Below are 20,136 nucleotides of genomic sequence, written 5' to 3' on the forward strand. Positions count from 1 at the left end.
ATGGGGAGATTTTTAGAACGAGCTCTTGTAAAACCAAGCATGTACACATCCGTACAGTTAGATTCAAGAGAAAAGAAACAAAAAATTCATCACTGTTCACAAATTAGTTCTCATATTCCAGTGACTATAAATATATATCTAGAGAGAGAGAGAGAGAGAGAGAGAGAGAGAGAGAGAGAGAGAGATTGCTATGAGCATGCATGAACTGGTATCATGATAAAGAAGAGTTCATTCCGTTGAATTTCATTGCAAAGGACAATCTTAGAGGGTGGTGTAACTAACACAATCTAGGGGTTATTCTTCTAGCATCATTGAAAGCAAAAGTGCTCATCCTCCATAAAAAATACCAATCACAAGCAAAACTGAGCATACCACCCATGTCCAACGCCACATGAACCGAAACCCCTAGTTCCTACTGCAATCTGTCCTCACAAAAGACAGCACCTTCTTCTGCAGATCATACTCCACATGCACGTTTTGCTGTGCTATGTTCCCAAATATGGAGAAGCCTTCGATAGGGATGATCGCGCTGCACAGCACGCCGTTGCCCACGAGCACGAAACTGTTGATGGGTGGCATCACCCAATCTGCACCCTTGAAATGGAAGGTCACGTCCGGCAATCCCTCGAGATCGCCGGAATCCTCAACACTGTAGCACAAACTGAATGGACGGGGTGGCGATGTTTCTTTCAGTTTAATGGCCCTCTTCAGAACGGGCTCCAGCACTTCATATGCATCAGAGACCAACAGTGTCAAGGTGGTGCCTGAATCTATTATGAACCCGCCTTCGCCGGTGGCCGAAGGTTTGAATGTTCCTGGCGGTACGTGCAGCCTCTTCTTCCCGACACTTATACCGGTGAGAGTCAGGTAATAGAATGTCTCCTGCCCCAGAACTTTCACTATGGGAGTCCGCAGCACTTTTCCGTGGCCGGAAAACTTTGCATCCTCGCCCAATCTCAGTAAGCTGCTCGAATTATGGCCGTATGGGACTAAACAGTACGAGAATTTGTGGCCGACGGAGGAACCCAACTGGGAGATGAGAGATAGCGGGCCAGCTCCGAGGCCAACGAGCCCGGCGGCCGCGGAATAGGCCAAATTCCCGCCATTGTCATGGCCGCAACCGAAGCCGATCTTGGGGATCTTCACCTTCCCTTTCGAGCCTGAACTGAAGGAGAAGGTCTCAGAGGCGAGGTTGCCCTGCGTGTATGAGCCATCAGCATATTGATATACATACCGGCAGTGATTGTTGTGGCCGCAAGATTTTTGGCCTAGAGAGAGATCATTGCAGAGGGTGGAATTGCACCCCAACTTCTTGTAAGTAGACGAGCGGTGGGGATCGAAGATTCGCATCGACTGGTTGTAGCAATGTTTGCAAGGGCGGCATTGAGTCCATATAAGGTCGCTACCTGTGTCGAGGATCGCCAAGAACTCAAGCGGCGGTGAACCGATGGCGAGCTTAATGAGGTAATCTCCAGGGCCGGGGACCACCTTGGATTGAATGCCATTGGTGGACAGTCCAGAGGATAAGTGGGCATGCCTTAAGAGTGACCGCTCTGCTGCCTGCCTAGCACGGTCAGAGGGTGTAGAGGTTGGGTTATAGAAAGGTGAGAGGGGAGAGTCACGGTGGATGAGGCCTACTGAGAAGCCTTTGTGTTTTTGAGCTTTGTTGATAGTTCTTGCAAAGGTGGTGGTGGTGGAATATAGGAGGAAGAAGAAGAGGAGGATGCTAAGAAAGGAGGTGGTCATGGTGGTGATGGTATTGGTGGTGAGGATAGGCAATAGAGATCATGTGGATATATATATATATATATATATATATAGATATGTGATGATTGTAAAATATGGAATGGGATTATTATGTAAAGTGTATGGGGGCCCAAATTGTCATAAAATTTTTCTTGCTATTTCAATTGTGAGGCATCATTTTGGGTACTAATGTGTGTGAGTCTGTCACTATGTCCCAATGATTCTGTGTTGCCAGTTGTAGGAAATTAAAGGGTGCTTATTATATTAACTAAAAAGTTTTTGCTAAAAAAGAAAATTTATTAACTAAATTGGTGAAGGTATTCAAGGAAGAACATTGAATACATGGAACATTTGTTTCAAGAAATCATTACACCGTAAACATATTAATGACTAGATTTTCTTAAATATAATGATAGTCATTAGGGCTGTAACTAGGTCAAGTTTGTATCAGTACTGGACCCGAACCCAAATTCTCGGGTATGAGCATAAAAAGTGCCGACCCGAATAATATTCAGGTCGACCCAATGCCGACCCGAGCATTATGCAGGCTGTGTTTGCTTATGATTTTTTTCAGGTACCTGATTCAGTGTTTTATATGTATTTTTAGTAAACTTCTGAAATGATACGAATCCAGATTTAAGATTTCATTTCAATGACCAGACAAAACTCGAATCTGAACCCGATTAAGCACGATCATCTGTTATTTGGGCGGGTTCAGGTACACCCTGGTGGGCTAGTTTCCTGGATCGTTGACAGCCTAACTGTCATCTAGTGCCCAAAGACTGATTAGAAGCAGATATACCCAACAATTTTGGGTTAATTGAACACAAAAATCTGAAAACCAAATCCATCATCATCGTGAGTGAACTTGAAGCCAAATCATAATTGGGGGTGTCAACAGGTCGGGTTTGGTTCGGACCCAGGTGGGACCAAACCCAGATTTGATTTAAGTTGTTAATTAGTACCAGGTTAGGAATCAGGTCCAATCGGATCTACAGTAAGAGAAACCATACTAGCCCCTATAAAGATACATGAACCAAACCCGAACAGTAAAGTAATAATTTTTATCTTACAAGTTGTGGATCTTATTCAGAACTGGGGTCGGGCCCAGGTCTGGTATGAAATTTCATAAACCATACCCAGCCACATATATTAATCGGATCCTTTGAATCTGACCTGGATTCTAATCAGACCGCTTTGTTTATTACCAAACCCTGACCCTACAAGGTTTGGTGCAGGTTGGGGTCAAGACAAACCCGACCCAATATTGACACCTTTGTGGTACTCTTCATCTTCTGATAAAAAATCAATCAATCTAAAACAAAACAAAAAATTCAATTCACAAACGCAAAAGCCAGACGCTCTCTAAATTATATGGACCCAATTTATTTTGGGTAGGAACGAAAATCATAAAAACTTTTGTAGATACGTTTTATAACAACTCATAGGGCCACTTAAGCTTTGCTATTAATTGATCCATGAGAGAGAGAGAGAGAGTATAATTTACAGTATGAAGGAAAGAGAAATATATTTAAGGCCTCAGATACAAGCCAACATCCCTTCTACTAAGTATTAACATTTGACTAGAGTAAACATAATTTAAAGCCAGACAAAACAAAAAACAAAAGGAGAGGGGGAAGAAAAGAAGACAACAGAAGAAACAGGAGAGCCCTATGCCCTGGTGCAATCTGTTGGTGCAAAAGACAGTAGCCCATTCCCCAAATCATACTCCACATGATAATTCTGCTGAGCAACGTTCCCAAAGATTGGAAGATCTTTTGTAGGAATAATGGCAAGGCAGACGACTCCCTTCTGAACAAGTAGGAATCCATTGGAAGGAGGCAGCTTCCAATCCGCACCATCGAAGTGGAAAGTCATGCTTGGAAGCGTATCAGGAACAGTAGAGCCCTCATCCACTCCGTAGCACAGATCATAATTACTAGAAGGTGAAGCCACTCTTTCAAGATCTATAGCATCAGCCAATGCAGAAGACAGTGACTCATACACATCAGATAAGAGCATGATCAGTGTAGTCCCGGAGTCTATCACTATTGACCCTTGATCACCCAACTGATCAGAAGGCTTTGCTACACCAAACTGCAAGTTCAACCTTCTGCTACCAACGCTTATATCATTGAGAATCAGCTCGTAGAAGGTACCGCCGCGTCCTTGCGACATCGGTGTCTGCTGAACCTTTCCCGAGAAATCGGCATCGTCGCCAAACTTAAGCTCTCCGGTCGAATTCTTCTCACAACACGGAACAAGGCAGTAAGCAAATTTGTTACCAATGGAAGAACTCAGCTGTGATACAAGCGATAGAGGGCCACCGCCTAGGCCTACAAGGCCTGAAACTTCGGTATCGACAAAATTGCCATTGTTGTCATGGCCGCAACCAAAAGCGATCGAAGGGATCTTGACATCATGGCTAGCACCGGACTGGAACGTAAGGGTCTCGGTAGCAAGGGTCCCTATCGTGTAGCTTTTATCGCCATAAGCATAAGCATAAGAATAGAGGCAGCGGTTATCATCACTGCATGATTTTTGCGGAAGGGCCTCACAGAAACTGGTGCTACATCCCTGGCTCTTGTAAGAAGATGAGCGATGTGGATCGAAGATCGGAGCAGATTGGTGGTAACACGATTCGCACGGGAGGCATTGAGTCCATATAAGGTCACTGCCGGTGTCGAGGATGGCCCAGTAAGTGTGTGGTGGGGTTCCAATGGAGAGCTTCATTAGGTAATCGCCAGTAGCAGGGGTCACAGGACTCTCAATGGCGTTGGTGGTAGACAGTCTTGAACAAAAATGGAAAGAGCGAGATATGGAGCGTTCAGCAGCCTGCTTAGCACGTTGGGCTACAGTAGAGGAAGGGTCATAGAGAGGTGAGAGAGGTGAGTCACGGTGAACCAAGTCCAGAGAGAAACCCCTTAGCTTATGAATGGTGCTGCCAATTCTGGCTGAATTGATGGTGGAGGAGTGCAATAAGAGTAGGAAGAGGATATTGAGGAAGAAGGTGGCCATATTGGTCGAGAGAGAGAGAGAGAGAGAGAGTTGGATTTGGTTTTAGTTTTGTGGCATATAGAGAGAGGTGATTTGTGGGGGGTGATTACGGAAAGGATGGTAATCTGCAGGAAGATTTGTGGTATTTATAGAGTTGATTGTGGGGTGGTAATTATGGAAGGGATGGTAATCGGCAAAGAAGAAATGAAAGGTCTTTTGAACTGATTTAGCCGACCTTGCTTTGGAAGATGAAGAGTTGAGTAAGGAAAGTTGCCAAAATTCTTTGTATCTTTAACATTTTTTATATAGCTATTGAAGGTTAAAAAGATTGATTTGGGATGATATTGGGTGTTAGATTTAATTTGGTAATAAAGATGAATGTGGGACGATTTGCAAGGGAAAGGTTGTTGCTCGTATTAATGTGCGTGTATGGGGCTTGTTGGCTGCCTCAGAGGATTGGAAGGAATTTAAACAAATTATTATGAGATCTTAATTGCAATTCGTGTGTTTAATCGTAACGCTTATGTTTTCTCTCGTGTACTTACTCTCTCTCTCTCTCTCTCTCTCTAAAGTTGAATCGGTTATATATGTTCAATCCCCACCGCACATCCCCACATCTCTGACCAAGTGAGATCTACGGTGGGGATTGAATATAGCCGATTCAACATGACTTGGTTTACCCTCGCCTTATGCCAGTTAATTTCTCGATTAGGTCTAAATTTTGTAGCCATACGTGAACTAATATGAACCGTTGGGTCATGTTATGCAATAGAATGATTCGAGGTCACTGGGCTTAAGCCCTATATATTTTTTCAATCCTATGCTATGGATTAGACAGGTCTAGGGATGTCAATGGATCGGATATATATCCGACCTGATTCCATATCCAATTAGTTGGATTTGGTTAAGAAAACTGAATTCGATTAGTGATCAGATTTAGTTTTGGTTTAAGATTTCATAATTGAATCCAATTACATACATGTACCTTTTTAGATTAAGCATTAGCTTTTTGTCATCAAATCCGAATCCGAGTCCGTGACTGATTAGCTAATATTTGGATTTGGTTTAAGATTTCATAATCGGATCCAATTACATACATGTACTTTTTTAGATTCGGCATTGGCTTTTTGTCATCCAAATCTGAATCCGAGTCCAAGACTGATTAGCTAATATCTGGATTTGGTATTCGCTACATCTGACTCGAATTATAACTGTTGGTACAGTTCTGAAAACTTCGCCTTAAACTTTCATGTGTAGGACCATGCAGCTAGCCTACAGCATATGTCAGCTTCTTGTATGGCTGATGAGAAAATCTGACCCATATCCATGAACCGCAAGGTTGGTCCGACCTGAACATGCAGAATGCATCTATGTCCCACATATACAAAAGATTATATAAGATCATTAAGAGGGACTTTGAACTGGTTCATAGTTATAGGCATCAACCTGCCCATTTAAAGAATCAGTAATGTGGTCTTACCTTCACAAAATAATAGTTTTTGCTTGAAGAATGTGCTGCATGTTCTTAGTATTAAAATATATATAATCTCAGTTTCTTAATTTGCTAGAGATAATAATTATTTCTTTGAGTTTCATCCTCATAATTTTTGTGTAAAGGATTGTTAGAAAAAGAAAATAGTTCAAAGCAGACCGATTAATTAGAGGACCTCGGTTGAAAATCTAGATGTGTTTACTGTGATGTTTCAATAGGTTTGTGACCGTGGGTGACTTCTTGTCACCCAGCTGTATATTTATCCCGTCCACTGTTTATTGTTATTGAAATCAATAAGATTCATTCTTTATTTAGAAAATGTGAAGAAGTAATTGCCATGTTTTCTTATAATATGTCATCATATTGTATTAAAAATGTCATAAGAAAGTGAGTCTTATTGATTTGAATGTTACTTTTCAATTTGGGTTCCAAACACCCAAATTGAAACTCGAGGAAGGTCATTTTGATCAAATCTAATTAAAATCATGGTTGTACTCATGAATTGACCCTTAATTAGATTGTATTTGTTCAACATAAGAGTACAATTTTTTTGGGAAAATTTGGTGCATTGTAGACCATTCATTTTTCAACTGTTTCTACTGAACCAAACATGTAGTTGACATGAGGAAGCTCAGGTGTGCAGAATTTAATTAATTAATTTAAGTTTTTTGCCAGGGCATTTGGAACCAGCAAGGTTTGCAAATTTTTCAACTATTTTTTTTCAGATATGTAGAATCCATGAGACACGATATTTTAACCGCATTTTTTTATATTTTTTAGGGGGTTAAAAACTTTCTGTTAAGATTTTTTATTTTTTATTAATGGCATGTGTCATTTGATGGTAAAAGGGGGCTGATTCATGATCGATTCGATTCGATTTTTTTTTTTAAGAAAAGCAAATGTTATTTATTTATTCGGTATATATACATCTTTCGATCTTATAACACATATTGAAATGCTGTTATATTTATGTTACAAAACACAGAGGTAAGCAGTTCGCGATACGTAAAGTGATGGAGCCTAATAGGGAAAATGGGGATGGAATCGAATCCAATGCTAAATAGGCAACATATATATATATATATATATATATATATATATATGTGTGTGTGTGTGTGTGTGTGTGTGTGTTATATTACATTTAATAGTTTATTTTATGTCATTTTTTTATATATTGCACTTAAATTATATATTGTACATAAAATTATATATTTTATTTATACTAGCTCTCCGAGCCCAACACATTATGTTCGGGCTCGACTTGTTTCTGCTCAGCTAGCTACTCGTGGCTCAGTTCACCATCTATACGAGCTGATCATGAACGAGATCGTGACCAGCCGAACCGAGTTGAGTCACGAGTTGCTCGGTTCATTTACCAGACCCAGTTTAGATATTTTTGTCAAACTTTAGTTCCTAATTTAATGGGCTTCACCTAGGTAGGTTTGGGTTCCGAGCCAAGTAGATAGTGTAATATTTGTTAAATAACTAATAAACTTATTATATATAGTCCACATGTAACCGATATCCGATGTGTTTTTTTTTTAAAGGCGATATCCGATGTTGATGGCAAATAATAAGTTGCTTATCCATTGATTGTGACAATGGATCCAATTAGGTTGGATCTGCATCCCAAACTTCTTGTAGGCTGTATGTGGGTGGGCAGTATTGTGGGGCCTTTGAGACATCTAGGCTGTCAATTTTTCAAATCTGACGGTCCGGATGAGTTTACCAAATAAGCCACATAAGCACTGGCCTGGTATATTCCTTCCCTCCTCCCCTATCTTCTATGGTAGGCTGCTAGCGCTAGCCGTTAGAGAGAGAGAGAGAGGTTGTGTGGCACAGATTTCTCCACTAAACTGCCCCATTGCTCCCCAATACACACATTCAGTGAGTCTCATGGCTCTGTCTTTCTGAGAAAAAATGGCTCTCAGATTTTCAGATTCCTTTGCTCTCCGAAGACACCATCCTCCATCACCACCCATCGTTCCGATCCATGCGAGTCCACTCCTTACTTCAAATCATGTAAACTACTACAGTAAATGCTTTTCTTGTTCTGCAACTTTGCATCTCAATTCCACACTATCTGTTGAACGCCGCTCTATTGTATTATGCATAAAGAAAGCACGCCAAGGTCATTGTTTCTCTTTTAACAATTTTGTAAATGAATCATCTGTTGAAACTAGCAGAATATGTCAGCACCCACTTGAGGATTTTGGTTCTAGGAAGAGCATCAGTCAAGTTTCTCCGAAATTTGGTAGAAATAAGAGGTGCCCAACTAAGGATTTCCATTATTGTGGTGAATTCAGCAGAAAAGGAGGGTACCCATTTGGGATCTTCCACTTTTGTGACGAGTTTGGCAGGAAAAGAGTGTGCCCAGTTAGGGCTTCTACAACAACTGATTCAGCAACATTGCCTTTGCTTGGCAGTAGGAGCCCTCAGGATATCAACGTTTTGGTTGTGGGTTCAACTGGGTACATTGGAAACTTTGTTGTAAAGGAACTGGTGAAAAGGGGTTATAATGTGATTGCAGTAACTAGAGAGAGAAGTGGAATAAGAGGGAAAAACGGCAAGGAAGAGACGCTCCAACAGCTAAAGGAAACCAATGTTTGCTTTTCTGATGTGACAGAATTGAGTGCCCTGGAGAGCTCCCTTGAAGTTTTGGGAACCAGAATTGATGTAGTCGTTTCGTGCCTGGCGAGTCGGTCGGGCGGTGTTAAAGACTCGTGGAGGATCGATTACGAAGCGACAAGGAACAGTCTTCTTGCTGGTAGAAAATTCGGGGCCGTTCATTTTGTTCTGTTGTCTGCAATCTGTGTTCAGAAACCCCTCCTTGAATTCCAAAGAGCAAAGCTGAAGTTTGAGGCAGAATTGCAGAAGGAAGCAGAAAATGGGGATTTCACCTACAGCATTGTTAGGCCAACGGCTTTCTTCAAGAGTTTAGGAGGGCAGGTTGAGTTGGTGAAGGATGGGAAGCCATATGTGATGTTTGGAGATGGGAAGTTATGTGCCTGTAAACCGATTAGCGAAGAGGATTTGGCCTCTTTTATTGTTGATTGTATCTCATCTAAAGATAAAATCAACAAAGTTCTGCCAATTGGAGGGCCAGGTAAAGCATTGACACCACTTGAGCAAGGAGAGATGTTGTTCAAGCTGCTGGGCAAGGAACCCAAGTTTCTGAAAGTTCCTTTGGGTGTGATGGACTTCGTGATCGGCATTCTTGATTTTTTGGTTAAAATCTTTCCATCTCTGGAAGATGCTGCAGAGTTTGGAAAAATTGGAAGGTATTATGCTGCAGAAAGTATGTTGGTGCTGAACCCAGACACTGGTGAGTATGATGCAGATGCAACTCCCTGTTACGGGACGGATACACTGGAAGAGTTCTTCAAGCGGGTAATTAGAGAAGGTATGTCCGGCCAAGAGCTAGGAGAGCAATCAATTTTTTGATATCAGATATCAGACATAAGCTGTACCCGAGGAATAGTTATGCAGTTGCATTCTTTCTTTGGAAGGTGAGAGAGGCAGTGGAATCTTGGCTACAAAAGAATGAGCTTCTAAGGATTTTTCCTGCAACTGCTCTCTGATGACAAGTTGAATGCTTTAGTTTGTGGTGTCTATGATCAGTTGATATTGCCAAAAGTTAAAATGAGGTTATGTGCAAATAATCTACTATGAGTTTATCGTGTACACTTTGTTTTTCTGTTGATTTTTAATTACTCAGAATTTATTCTTTTAGTTCTTTTCCAAAGGACGTTGCATCTGTACATGATCTTGCTTCTATTACTCATCATGATAGAGAAACTTTCTCTCTGATGCCATTACCAGTCATTTGGAATCTTATGGATTCTTTTATAATCAAATGCTATCACCTTTGACAAGTTTTATTCTGGAGGTTAAGAACTGTTTAAGTTGCTTGAAATGAGCCATATATGTGGCACAAATATGAACAGATAATTTTGGGGGTTGCTCTGGAGTGTCTAGATGACTGGGATGATTTGGCCACATCCTGAAAGCTTTTTCCTCGTCAAGATTAGGATCGCATCATATATGTTGATGCACATATACTTGAAGGCATACCTTTTTCTTTTTTTTACCCAATTTTCGGTCTTGGTAGATTAGGATTAAGTTCAAAGAGCTAAACCGTGCACCAAATTTATACTAGATGATGTGGAATGCTGGTGGCAAAATTTGTACAAGATGAAAGGTCAGTTTGAATTGCAGTAGAATTCCATAAAGTACGCCCATTGTTCTCTAAAATTCCAGCGATATCTAGTTGGACGCTAACATGGACCTGTCATGTCTTGTGGGTCTTTTTATTTATAGTCAGTCTATTTTTAGCTCTGAAACCATTGTTCCTTGATTTAAAATATACTTGGCCTCCTAAGATTCTGGGAGAAAGAGAAGAACTTTTCATTGGAAAGTCCTCCTTCAAGGATACCATGGAACTTCCAAGTTAAAAGTTCTGTTTAGAGTTGTAGTGTCATCTTCGTTCTAGAAATAGAGAACCATATCCTGTATTTTTGGTATCTTCTCTAGATCAGTTGATTTCTGCAGTTTTTTTCGATGAAGTATTTCTGCAGGTTGATTGATAAAAAAAACCAGCAATTTTTTTTTCAGTGTTTCAATTCTGGAGAGCTTGTGGCAGATGATAACTCCATGTCAGAATAGCAAGTACCCAGAAATCCAACTAACTCTAAAAATATCTGTTCCAGCTCTGTTGGCCATGTGGGTCATTCAAATCAGATGTTGGCTGAGGTTGTTGTGGTGGACCTGATGATATGTTGAGAAAAGATTGAGAAACCTCTCTTTTTTATTACTCTTATAAGTATGTCTTGGTTGTGCAACCAATCTGGGTAATTTTGCTGTGCTTTAGGTTGAAGTGAACTCTTTGCTTCTTGCTCAAATCATCAATAGGGCAGTAACCAGTCTCCTTGGTACTTATTTTAGCATCTTCAAGACTGTCACACAATCATAACTGTTGAGCCTTCTTAAAGGTTTGATTGCATCTGCATAGAGGAAGTAATGCAGTTGCTGATGTTATCAAATAAATGGCTTTGGAAATGTGGCCCATTCTTGGACATCCACTCTATTGTTTATAAACGGATTCATGGTTTCTGTCCCTGGTCTGAACCTCATTAGTAATTTGCAGCAAGATTTTCAGTTTTTGTGTTACTGTTCTTTGTCCAAGAGAAAAAAGAGGCAACAGTGTAGTTGCCACTACCACTGTTGTTTCGTAGTCCAAACTATTATAATGGTAACTGCTAAACAAAGAAGAAAACCTGGTACACTATAAACAATAAACAATAATTTAGCAAAGGGCAAGCCTAGGAGTAGCCATGAGGGTTATGTCCTGTTAGAGTCTGTCCTTGAGTGGCTGAATGTAGGGTAATCTAGTCTTTTCAGCTTTGACTTCACTATATAATCTGGACTTCTTGAAAAAGGTAGTATGCAATGTTGAGGTTTGGTTATTCCAGGATGAGCTATTAAAACTTTTGTCATGATTGGAGAACACCTTGCTTTTGTGATCCAGTTTGAATGCTGTTCTAGAAGAGATGCTACTGTTATAGCAGTTTCTGGTGAGAATAGAGCATTTGGACATTTCATTTGCAAAGTAATTGCACAACAGAGTACAATAAGTCACTGATAGTCATATTTATTGATGGAAGAAAAAAAATACGCAAGTGTGTGGCTAAATGATGCTGCAAAGAGGGATATGATCCACTGTTCATGTCAGGCTGTGAAGTGTCAACTCTGATCCTTCATTGGCAGATGAGGCTCCCAAGTTGGGTAACCCATGGATCTGAACACCAGGCGTTTACTCTTGACCACAGAGTTTACAGAAATGCCGCTAATATTAGAGACCAGAAATGCTTTGCTGACAGTTATTTAGCCAATCTAGAATAGCCTAAAATTTTCACCATCACCCTAATCAAATAAGTCTATGCTATTTGCAAAGAAACCAAATCAATTATGTTATTTTTGTGAGCCCCCTGATTAAGAGATTACCATCATTCTTGTGAGGAATAAAGCAAACTTTGCCAGTTTAGTGAATCATATGAACAATCATTACTCTAATCAGAGTTCACTTACAGTTAGGGATATACAGTCTGTGAAACCATCATATCATATTTCTTTTTTTAACCTTGACATTTTTACACCCCACCATCAGTATTGTCACAACATATTTGGTGTTGAAACTTGAGCATCAGTGTCATCCTATGGCTTTGGCTCCTGAAAATTCATACTCACTTGTTAGCAAAGCACAAGAGTTTGACTTTTTGCCTAGCAAAAAAAAAATACGTGAATTTGGATTATTGAAGGATCAATTTAATTCTATGCAACTGATATGAGCCTACTTGTGGTTGTTGTGGCTTCTATCATCATTGTCATTGATGTTTTGTTTTGGGTGTTTTTGTTATTGTCCATAACAGACTGGAGAACAAGATGTAGACCATGCATAGACACTAGAATGATCTGTTCTGGCATGTTTCATAGGGCAGGTCCTTGTGGAGGTCCTAACCAAAATACACATATATACAAGAGATCACTGAATGTCCCTGCACTTTTTTTTCTCTTTTCTTCTGTAAGATGGATTTTGGTCAAAAGACCCCTTTGACAAGATGCAGCAACTCCAACCCCCTATTCAGAGAAGTACATACTCCAGTCTCCAACCAGAACTACTATTCAAGTCTAACCTCAAAAATCACTACCTTCCTATGCATCAGCAGGTTTAGAAATTTTTAGTTCTTGATCTTTCTCCTTTAGTGAGCATAGAGTTTAGTTTTATTGAATAGATTAATTTATCAGAAGCAGTAAGTTGAAAATTCTATTTAGAACTGTCCAAGGACTAGAACTTAATCTTTGATGCATACCTCTTTCTTAGCAGGGTTCTCCATTTTGGCTTCCTCTACCAAAATTGGCTCTTTCAGATCTGCAGGTTCCTTTTCATTTGCCTTATCTGTGTCAAGAAGAACATGACTAGAATTAAGTGAATTTGGAAAAAAAAAATTGAATCACTTAGAGTGAATAGTATTCCTTTTTTAATCAAGTGATTCGCTATGGACTTCAGCCAAATAAGCAAAAGAGCCAGTGTCTAATACCCATGTGTTAACTGAAACTACATTCAAGTCTTGTATACTACTGGTCTTAACCAATTCCATACCTACTCAAAGCAAGTCTGTACCAAACACAAAGGCCCATAAAAGTTCAACAACAAATGAATTGTGATTTAAGTAACTCAATTTTCATGATCCTTGGATGAAGCCCATGAATTGAACCTTCCTGCTGGGGTGCATTTCTATATGAACCATGGCTTCCATCTTATGCATATATTTTTTAGTTTCCAAATCCATGTTTGATGGGGTCCAGCTAATGGGCTTATCCATGTAGCATGTAGACCATGCTCATGTCGTAACTCCTTCAGACGTCTAAATAAGCAAAAGTCAATTAGGAAAATCGTGATGACTACCTTCTCTCTCTGCTAAAGTTGGTGCACCACCTGTCTCTGTATAGTGTTCATGTTTCTTATCATCTTCGCTGCTGGGTGACTCTTCATTCTTCATACTGTTATCATTATCATGTCCAGGATTTGTTTCTCTAGTAACTTCGTCCCCACTTCTGATGCCACCTTGATCTGGTCCAGGCCTCGGAGAGAAATACTCCAAGCCTTCTGCAGCTACTACATCAACTGACTCATCCTTCCTCGACGAGAAATACCTGTCCGGAGAGTCCCTGGTTATCATCTTCCCAGTGTTGGCATCCTCAAGGGAACTGTCATTATCAATCAAGCTCCCTTCCTTTACTTCACTGTTCTCAACTATGTCCTTCACATCTGTCACTGCAACTGCTGGCTTCTCACCTGCCGAGCTCCTGCTTCGAATGCTCGATTTCTTGTAAATAGCAGAGTTATCTCTTGCAACAGCATTCTTTGATCCACTGCATCCCATTATGAAGATAAGGGGAGCTCCACAAAGAAGAAGGGAGAGAGAGAGAGAGAGAGAGAGAGAGAGAGAGAGAGAGAGAGAGATCAGAGGCTGGAAATTGAAAAGCAGGAAGAGAAGTAGCAGAGGGAATTGAGATGGAAGATGAAAGGAGAGCCATGTCCTTATGGACACTGGTTTGCAAAGTTCTTGCCTTATTTAGTGTAAAGGGTTTGTAAGATTGCAACCGATTCAGTTTTGACCTTTTCTTTTCTTAGTCCTTGAGAGCTGTTAGGAGTTAGGACCCAAGATGATAGGGAGAGGGGGGACTAATTTTTCCCTTGATTAGTTGCGGGGTGTTTGTCTTGTTATATCTAATCCGGATCCGAACAACATTGTGGGCATTGGACCATATCATTTGAGCATGTTGAATTGGACCTTACGTGGTTAGTAATATCCAATTTGATTTAGTTCATGCATGGTGCAAACGAGTTGGATCTCCTATGGGAATCCAACATATTATTCCATGATTTGGATCTTAAAATAGAATCGGAACGTATATTTGGATCATATTCAAGCTTACATGATCACACTATTTTGGAACTCGGATTTGTGTGCATTTCCTGTCAGATGTACACTTGGGTCCTGATCAAATTTGATCCATTTGCACCTTTTACATGTTAAACTCTTGTTTTTAACCTTCTTTTTTTGTGGCATCCAATATGATCCTATCAAATTCAAATTCAAATTCCAATTCAGCTCCATCATGTCAGATCTGGATCCACGTTCAGGTTTGTTGCATAATAATTGGACCAACTTGTTTTTTTTTTGGATAATCCAAGGGAACACACCCAACCTCCCCCCACCCCTCCCAACGGCCTCACATTAGATGGTGAAAACACCCTTAAGGTCCCCCACCCACCCACAGGAAAGCCGTGAAGTACACCCAGCTTCGACCCCTCACCAAGGGACACCACCCATGGATTTGACAAATATCGCGAGAAATTGCCTGAAAGTTTAAAACGGCAATTTCTCGCGAGATTTTCAAACTTGTGACATCTCGTCAACTTGGTGACATTCATAAGTCGCCCCTGCCCCTGCCAGATAAGTAGAGCCCTTGTGGACGTATTTGGATTCACATTTGTTCCACTATGAGCTGGCCCATATGGCCATATCCCATCAGTTGCAACCCTAATTATTGAAGCAAGATTTTGTCATGGACCCAAACAGAGGTAAGTGTAGGTATGGGCATGGGGTGCTAGCCTGTTAAAAAAAAGGAAGGGCCAAACGAACCTCTAGACAGCCTCAAATTATTCTTCTTGATCTAGGTGGTGAAATGTAAACTTACTAACATCGTGTAGTTTTCATAATTGCGCCAAAATTGGGCGTCTATTTGTAAATTGTACTTTTTTTCTGAGGCCCGATTATTTTTTTTGAAGTTGTAAATTTCAAAAGACCACCCAATTTATTAGATTTTTATGAAAGGCCTCGCAACCTTTCATTTCAAGACTAAAATGGTGTATTTGGATTTATTTTTTTTTTACTTCTTTAGTGATCTTTTATAAAATTTTACCTTATTCTTCAAAAGTAAAAGAAGTCTTCTTTCCAAAGTTACTTCTTCTGTCCCACTTTCATCATCCCCATCGCCACTACCACCATTTCTCTACCATCATCATTATTTAGGGTTGTCAACAGGTAGGTTTTGGTTAGAACCCGACCCAGTTTTAGGGTATAGTATCCAGTCCAGACCTAGGACGGGTTCACTATAAGAAAAACTATACCAGACCGGATAAGAACTACATGAACCAAACCTGAATCATACCCTGTAAAACCATTTTTTTTTATCATTTTTATATTAAAAAATCACAAGTCTTAATCAAAACTCGGGTCCGGTATAAAATTTCACAAACTATACCTGGGTCCATGGATTAATCGGACCTTCAAGTCTGAACCCAGGTCTTAATCGGGTCTTATTATTTATCACTATACCCAGACCTTATAAGGTTTTGGTTCGGGTCGGGTCCAGGTAAACCCGACCCATTGATATCCCTCACTACAATCACTTCACCACCACCACCACCTTTACCAATACCACCATTACCACTATCACGGTCACCATCACCACCACCACCAGAATTGCCTACCATCACTACCACCACCATCATCACTATTGACATCACTGTCACCACTACCATTATCACCACCACTACCATCACCATGATCGACCTTCATGTAAGTATAACTTTTATGGCTTCTATTTGTCCATTACTCATCTTTGCTATGTGTTTTTCATAGTGTGAACCCGAGTTTCATATTCTTACCAGTCTAATGGCTGCTCCTACCAAGGGACAAAAATCAAAATAAGTTGGTTTAGTTTCTTAAAATTTAAGCAAAACAGTATTACTATAATGTTACTGCCTTAAAAAAATATTAAATTTTTTTTTACTTCAGTAAGATAACATTTTTGTAAACTATGTTAAACGATAGCAAACGTTCAAAAGGAAAAGGTGAAAGAGGAAGAATCCAACCATCTTGTTCATATTCATTCAAAAGGTTGGATAGCCAAACTAAAATAAGACATTCTTGAATATAGTTTCCCCTAGTTTTCTTCTCACGGCATAAACGCCCTCACCCACATTGGGAAGCAAAAAAAATCAAATATGCTTTGCTTCTGCCAACTGTAGAATCAAGAGAGGTGACGGCTCAGAAGGAAGGCAACCTTGGATAACGGCTTTTTCTTATTCTTTTGTTCTCTAAATTCCAACCCATTTTGTAACAAGGGTTTACTGAAATCCCATTGGTTTTCCAAATGAAAAAAGAAAAAAGTGTCGTCGATCTATTTAAAAAGTGATTCCTTTGAATGCGAAAGATCAACAATAAATATATATATATATATATAAACTTTGAAAACTACAGTGTGTTTTTCATAGATTTTTTATTCTTTTTTTTTTTAATATAACTGTGGATGTGATCTACATGTTTGGTTTTATAAAGACCAAATCTTGAACCATACTATTATGATGCTTAAACAAGATTTTTGTAAAGCTTTAAAATCAATGGTTCATAATCTTTCACAAATATTCAAGTATCCAAAAAATCACAAATTTACTTAAAAGATACATGATCCAACAATTGATTCCTAGCAAAATCATCATACCAAGTACATCTACATGGTTGGATTTGCTAAAAAGTGTTGAAAATGCCCATTTCACACGGTAAAGTTCACATTTTTAGTTTTCATATTTTAGTGACTTTATATATATATATATATATATATATATATATATATATAGAGAGAGAGAGAGAGAGAGAGAGAGAGATCAAGCCTTCCAACGTGTTTTTTTTATATAAAAATATGATCTTTTGAGTTATGAAATTTTGGCACATTGTGGGCCGCTGATTTTGGGCCACTTTAAAAACCTAATTACTTGTCACGACGCATGATTCAAAACAAGTTTTCTACTAAACAAACCATATAGATCACATTTGTAGTATTTGATTTACAAAAAAAGTTATTTCATTTTTAGAAAATAATGATTTTGACTCATTAGTTTCTTATCTTCATTAGTAGCCAGTATTTACCCTATATATAAATAGATCTACGTTGGATTGAGTTGATACAACTTTCACCTATGATTTCTAACTCATTAGTTCCTTACTTTCAATGGTAATATATATATATATATATATATATATATAGGGTATTTTTTGAGCATCTGCTCCCACCTACTAGAAGCTTTAAATTTTTAAAGTTTGAGTATTCTTTTGTTGTTGAGACCCTATACCTATGATCTACAATGATTATTTAGTGAAAAACATGTTTTGGATCATGTGATTATGGCATACATGTAAGTGTTTTTAGACCTTAAAAAACTCACAATGTACCAAATTTTATGACTTAAAAAACATATTTTGATGTCCAAAAACATGATTCCTATCAAATAAATTGTGTTAAGTACATCAAGTTTGGTTGAGAAGATGCAAACTACAACTATGATTTCTAGCAGGTGGGAGTAAGTGAGCACCATAGCATTAATATAGATCATGTTTTTTAATTAAAAAATTATTTTTTTAAGCCCTGAATATTTAGAAAAATCTTATACCATCAATCTTTTAAACCTTATAAAAACCTACTTGCATTTCATAATCCAAGAGCCAATTCCTAATCATGTAGAACACATTTGTAATGTTAAATTTAAGAAAACATAAAAAAACTCTTTGAAAGCTCAATTAATTAGCAGTTAGCTAGAAAAGTGATTAGCAGCTACCACCTTGAATGTGTGTGTAAGATCAATGGGTCGTCCTCACAAACTAGGTAATAAAGAAAAAAAAACTCAATTTAAATCAAGAACTTGATCACATAATCACTTACGTAGAACAAGAGCAAACCCTCCTTTAATGGCTATCCTGAAATCCATAAGAATAGTAAATCTCACGATCTTCATTATGGGTATGACTCTTTAATAAATAGAATGGAGAAGCCTAATGAATCTCATGCTTAATGGCTTTTGAAATTTAGCAACTTTTAAAAAATTTATATTTTTTTTATTTTTAGCTATTTTTAAATAATTAATTCTCTCTCTCGATCTCTCGACAAGGGCAATGTCACAAATGTCATCAAAATAACATCTACGTAATTTTTTTAAAACAATCTTAACCAAAATATTTGGGTGCACCAATGTCGTTCTTTCATCTTTAAGAAGTATATATATATATATATATATATATATATATATATATATATATATATATATATATATATATATATATATATATATATATGCATTTCCAGCATTTTTTTTTGCAAATCCAACAATGTGGATGTGCTTAGCATATTGAATTTGCTAGGAATCAACCATTGGATGGTTTATTTTTTTATAAAAAATGTAATTTTTGAATGTTTGAATATTAATGAAGATGATGAGCCATTGATTTTAAAGCCTTAAAAAAGACATGTTTATGCATCAAAATCAGATAATTCAAGAGCGGGTTCTTAGAAAACCAATCATGTAGATCACATCTGTACATTTATTCTCAAGAGAAAATAACAAAAAATTCATGAAAAATGTGGTTCACACATTAGTTCGATCATATTCTAGTGTATTAAACTTTAAACAATGGTAGCCACAGGGCTATGAAGTACCCTGTTCTTCTCTTGATATTCAAACGATATTAAAGCTCTAGTCAACTGTCAAAATGAGTCTCTCTTATGTAGGGGTGTCAATGGGTTGGGTTTGACCTAGACCTGACCCGTATCAAACCCTATAAAATCATGGTTTGGTGATAAATAAGAAGACTCGATTAGAACCTGAGTCAGACCTGAATGGTCCCATTAATATATGGAGCTAGGTATGGTTTGTGGAATTTTATACTAGACCCAGGTTCAACCCAAGTTTCAATTAAGATCTGCAATTTTCAATATAAAAATGATAAAAAATATTACTTTACCGGGTATGATCCAGATCTGGTTCATGTAATTTTTATAGGATCCAGGTGGGTGCGGTTTCTCTTATGATGAGTCCGATTAAACTTGGGTCCGAACCTGGTATCATCATCTGAAATCAAGTTTGGGTTTGGTTTCACTTTGGTTGGAACCAAACTCAACCATTTGATATCCCTACTCCTATGTGGAGACCAAAATAGATGCAGAATAAATGCAAATCTTTCCAAATCACCAAGCCCATAGGTTGCACCAATCCATACCAAGGCATAGATGGGTCCAGGTTGCAAAGCTGGATGTCAGGCATGACTAGGTTTTAAAATTAAGGTCTTTTTTTTTTTAAAGGCAAGCTGGGGTTAGTATGAACCTACCAGATATCTCTTAAGCCCCATGTGGCAAAGAGATTTGAACCTGGGCCTTCACCTTTGGCACAGACCCCGCTTACCACATGAGATACCACTTCGGTGGGGATGATAAAACCATAGTTATCAAAAAAGCTTACAAAAACTAGGGGTGGCAAAACCTGACACGACCTGCCAACCCGC

At 38.7% G+C, this 20,136-nt stretch overlaps 3 pseudogenes across 1 annotated transcript; 1 reads left to right on the forward strand and 2 right to left on the reverse strand.

The window, feature by feature from the left end:
* Positions 1 to 405: 405 nt before the first annotated feature.
* Positions 406 to 1,746, reverse strand: LOC149820744 (aspartic proteinase CDR1 pseudogene; annotated as a pseudogene).
* A 1,671-nt stretch (positions 1,747 to 3,417) lies between these two features.
* LOC149820745 (aspartic proteinase CDR1 pseudogene) lies at positions 3,418 to 4,764 on the reverse strand (annotated as a pseudogene).
* Positions 4,765 to 8,026: 3,262 nt separating this feature from the next.
* LOC149820746 (divinyl chlorophyllide a 8-vinyl-reductase, chloroplastic pseudogene) lies at positions 8,027 to 9,980 on the forward strand (annotated as a pseudogene). The gene has a single exon (XR_016426447.1). The product of XR_016426447.1 is annotated as a divinyl chlorophyllide a 8-vinyl-reductase, chloroplastic pseudogene (transcript).
* The last annotated feature ends 10,156 nt before the right edge of the window (positions 9,981 to 20,136 follow it).

This window comes from Nuphar pumila, chromosome 12, assembly GCF_984573655.1.
Source record: "Nuphar pumila chromosome 12, dmNupPumi1.hap1.1, whole genome shotgun sequence".
Taxonomy (NCBI): Eukaryota; Viridiplantae; Streptophyta; class Magnoliopsida; order Nymphaeales; family Nymphaeaceae; genus Nuphar; species Nuphar pumila.